The sequence below is a fragment of the Crocuta crocuta genome, unplaced genomic scaffold (assembly GCF_008692635.1).
Source record: "Crocuta crocuta isolate KB4526 unplaced genomic scaffold, BGI_CrCroc_1.0 scaffold20, whole genome shotgun sequence".
Taxonomy (NCBI): domain Eukaryota; kingdom Metazoa; phylum Chordata; class Mammalia; order Carnivora; family Hyaenidae; genus Crocuta; species Crocuta crocuta.
In genome coordinates, this window is record NW_027527932.1 from 936,649 (window position 1) to 941,814 (window position 5,166).

Sequence of the window (5,166 nt, forward strand, 5' to 3'; positions counted from 1 at the left end):
GACGCGCCCTCCCCCCCCGCCGCGTCAGCAGCAAAACACCTCACAAGGCGGATAACAGGGAACCCGGCCTCCTACTCCGGGACCCACGACCCCTCCCACCCACACCCTACGGTGGGGACCCCCGCCCAGCAGCGCAGGGCGCCCCCTCCTCACGCACCGNCCTGCGAGGCCGCGCTGAGGCCTTCTTCCTCCTCCGCTGATGAAATCACCGATTATCCCCCCGCAGGCGACGAAGAGGGAGAACCATAGACGGAAACCTTTGCTAGTTGTTGTTTTCACAGGTAAAGTGTGTCCATGGTTGTTTTTTGTTTATTTACTGAGGGGAATATAAGTGGTGTGATCGGTGTGGAAAACTTTCTTCAAACGCGGCGTGACTGTCTGATGCAACAAGTCCCTGCCACGTGGAATGACAGGATTTGAACCGTACTTTCACACAGAAGCTGACACATAACACGTTCATAGTATTCATAATGGCCGAAAAGTGGGGAAAAGTGATAAATGGATACGTAAAATGTGGCAGCTCCCTACAGGGGGCTGTTATTTGGCCCTAAAAAGCCATGCCCTGCTAACACATGCTACAACACGGACGAGCCTTGCAAACACTGCAAAGCAAAGGAAGCCAGAAATACAGGGCCGAATATTGTATGATTCCGCGTATATTGTTACAGCCCCTCCCGTTCATAACCTTTGGCCAGAGAACCAGAGGATTAGAACACTGCGCACAGCAAGCTAGCCTCACCCTGCGAGAGAAGCTTCTCGAGAACTGCACCAGGAAGGCCGGAAGCCGGAGGCGAGCACAGGAAGCGCGCTGTCTAACCCTGTGCCCGACGCGCGGGCGGTGTTTGTGTCTTGGAGAAACCGGTCCTGGCCACGCAGGAGCCCGGGAACCTCGTCCAGCCTGATGAGCTCGACTGTGTAAGCTCTGCCGCCGCCGCTCTTCGGCGCTCCCCGCGCAGGTCCAGCGCTGAGGAAAGAAGTGTGTGTGACGCCAGTTTGCGTTCCTGGGTTCTGTTCACTGGTCTCGGCTCAGGTGGCTACAGTGAAATAGCCACCTATGAGATGTCTATAATAGGCAAATCTATACAGAAAGTAGATTAGTGTTTGCTTAGACTTGAGGGGAAAGGGAGACTGACTGCTAATGGCTATAGGATTTCTATGTATTTAAACAGTTTTTTAAATGTTTATTTATTATGAGAGAAAGAGTGTGTTGCCTGCATGTGCAAGCACCTTCAAGTGGGGGAGGGGCGGAGGGAGAAAGCATCCCAAACTCGCGGCTCAACCCGCCGCTCGAACTCACAGACTGTGAGATTGAAGAGCCAAAAATTAAGTCCTCCCTTAAGAGCAACCTCGGGCTGCACGTGGCCCCAGTCCCAGGAAAAGCCTCACACTGTTCAAGGCTGAAGCCGTCCTCGGACCGCCCTCAGTTCAGCTAATCAAAAAACATTCCTGTGGTCTGAGTCAAGGCTGGGAACTGCAGATACAAACTAGCCAATTTCTCACTGCTTGCCTGAACCCCATGTGGGCCCTTTGAACTCACCTCATAATTGGTCATTTTCAAAGGATTCTCAAGAGTCATGATTGGGTCCCACCGGAAGTAATGAACACCTCACAGATACTGAATGGTCAAAGCTGTTACCAGGGGTGCTGCTGTACAATTGTAATTGGTGCTTATGTGATGATGCTACACGTACTGTAACACCCCCATCCCTTACTCCTTAAAAACCCTGTTTGCTATTGTTCTTCACTTCACCTTGCTGCCATGACACCGGTAGGCGGGTGAGCCCCTGCTCGAGCTTGTCATAAAGACCGTTTTGTATTTACATCGGCGCCGGCTCCTTGGAAGCCTCTGGGACTCGCGATTTGGGCACAACAAGATCATGACCTGAGCTGAAATCAAGAGTTGGGAATGAGCCACCCACATGCCCCAGATTTTTTTAAAATTGTGGTAGCATATACACAACATAAAATAAAATGAAACTCTGTACCTGTTAAATAGTAACTCCCCTCACGCACCCCACCACACCTACCGCCTTCTGTCAGACCCTGACAACCACCGTTCTACCTTCTGTGTCCATGAATTTGACTACTCTAGTAGGAACCTCATATAAGTGAGGTTCTTCTCTTTTTGTGACTGGCTTATTTCACTTAGCAAAATGTCTTCAGGTTTCCTTCACTTGTAGCATTTCCTTCCAAGACTGAATAATATTCCATTGTAGGTATATATAGCATTTGGTCTATCCAGCCATTAGAAAGAAAGATTTCTTTCTGAGGTGATGACAATGTTCTGAAATGGATTGTAGTGTTAGTTGCATGACTCTGAGTAAACTAAAAGCCAGTGAATTGTACACTTTAAATTGGTGAGTTGTATGGTGTTGGAATTAAATCTCAATAAAGCTGTTACCAAAAAAAACAAACTTAAAACGTGCTGACTCCTTCACCATTAGTATTACTATAATAGGAAAAAAAAAAGTGGGCGGGGAGGTTGGAATAAAATAGGCAGAGAGGGAAAGGATTACGACCTGAGGTCCCTGGGTGGGGAAGACATATTTTGGAACAATGCTGGGAGTGTTTGACCACAGCAAACCCTCCTCCCCTCCCCCAGGCATAAAGGTTCCTCTTAATGTAACAGACACCACCTACAAATCCTCAGGTTCCCTCAGGTATTTGACAAAAGACAGAATTAAAAATAAGTAGATCATAAAACCTATGACCCACAAGGAATGGTTTGGCCATAGACCACCCCTCATACAGGCCAAACGGTTCCTTGTGGGTCACAGGTCTTAGGACAACCAGACCTAGAGTTATCCAGCCAATAAGGGTAGAAAGTGAGAAGGAACAAAGGGCAGGGAAGGGGCTGACCAGAACCTTATGGAACAAGTGCCCTGCCTGTGGGCCTTGGGCATTCATTCTCAAATGTCCCTCTCTCTACAGACAGCTTTCCTACTATTCTTACTTCCTAATCTTATGCTCGAATAAACTTTTGCTTGCTGCTCATTTTGTGTCCACCTCTTCATTCTTCAAATGAATCCGGGAGACCAGCAATCCTGGGTGTTGAGGAATAAAATTCTGCCACAGTACTTGGTACAGTTATCCGTCCTGATGTATCCCATGGTTTGAAGAGGACCCAGGTGGTGGAATAAAAGTAATTGAAGCCATTCTTTTTAACATTTACTGGAGTTGACAAACATCTCAGGGTTTGTTTTTCTGAGGGAATATAATCTTTTCAGTGATGAGGTGATGAAAACGCTTTGCTGGAGCCAAAATCAACTTCTAACAGCAAAAGGATATTAAAACCTTTGGACAACAATTCTGCAGTTATGGATACTATTTTAAATGGAAAGTTCTGATGGCATTATATTTTTAGAATCGATTCACAAAACGGTGCTCATGTATATATTAAGGTCTTGGTTAATCAGTCAACCATAACAATTCATTTCCATGACAAAGTAATAATGAAGTTTTTTATCAACCAAATCCAGGAAAACCTAATAGGTTTTTACATATTTAATACAATATTTAAAATATATTAGACATAAGAATAGCATTTAAAATCTTAGGTAGTCAGTGCATTGCTACATGTTGCAAACTCTGAAAATGATAATGATATCTAGAGTCAAAATTTCATTGCTTCTTTTAAAAGATTTTTTTTAACGTTTATTCATTTTTGAAAGAGAGAGACATACACAGAGTGTGAGGGTGAGGGACAGAGAGAGAGGGAGACACAGAATGCAAAGCAGGCTCCAGGCTCTGAGCTGTCAGCACAGAGCCCGACCGGGGTCTTGAAATCACAGACTCCGAGATCATGACCTGAGCCAAAGTAGGACACTCAACCGGCTGATTCACCCAGTTGCCCCAAAATTTCATTGCTTCTTATTGCTACATTGCTATACTTACACTTTATTATTATAGAATATCACTGAACAGCATAAATAATTTTGTGTGTTTGTTTGTTTGTTTGTTTGTTTAAGAGAGAGCATGTGAGGGGCAGAGGGAGAGAGAGATTGAGAATCCCAAGCAGGCTGTATGCTGAGCACTGAGCCTAAATATGGAGTTCGATCCCGTGACACCAAATCACAACCTGAGCAAAAATCAAGAGTTAGACACTCAACTGATTGAGCTACCCAGTTGTCCCTCTCTCCTTTTCTTAGTTAGCCTGATTAGAGGCTTATCAACTTTATTGGTCTTTTCACACAATCAGCTTCTGGTTTCATTGATTTTCTCTGTTGATTTCCTCTTCTCAATTTCATTGATTTCTGTTGTAGTTTTTATTATTTCTTCTGCTTACTTTGATTTTAATTAGTGCTTCTTTCCATTGTTTTCTCAGGTAGAAACTTAGATTATTGATTTTGGATCTTTCTTCATTTCTAATATCTGCATCCAATGCTATAAATTTTCCTTTAAGCACTGTTTTCATTATATCCCACACATTTTAGTAATTTGTGCTTTCATTTTCATTTAGTTCAAAATATTTTAAAGCTTCTCTTGGGATTTCTTCTTTGACTCATGTTATTTATAAGTGTGTTGTTTAATCTCCATTTGTTTTGGTTATCTGTTATTAATTTTTAGTTTAATTGTGGTTTTATTTTTAAGTGTTTTTTTTTTGAGAGAGACAGTGCATGAGTGAGGGAGGAACAGAGAGAGAGAGAGAGAGAGAGAGAGAGAGACAGACAGAATCAGAAGCAGGCTCCAGGCTCTAGGCTGTCAGCACAGAGCCGGATGTGGGGCTCGACCCAGGAACTGCGAGATCATGATCTGAACCGAAGTCGGTGCTCAACCAACTGAGCCATCCAGGAGCCCCTAATTGTGGTTTTAGAGCAGACACTGTATGATTTCTATAGCTATAAATTTGGCAAGGTGTGTTTTATGGCCCAGAATTTGGTCTATATGGGTGAATGTTTCCTGTGAGCTGGAGAAGAATGTATTTTACTGTTGGATGAAATAGTCTACAGATGTCAATTATATCCAGCGGATTGATGGTGTTGTTGAGTTCAACTAGGTCNCCATGCCCATTCCCCCCTCCCCCCCACATCCATCAGTCCTCAGTTTTTGTCAGCATTCAAGAGGCTCTCAACTGATTTTCTGCCTGCTGAATCTGTCCATTTCTTATTTTAAAAAATTTTTTTACTGTTTATTTTGAGAGAGAGAGAGAGAGAGAGACATACACAG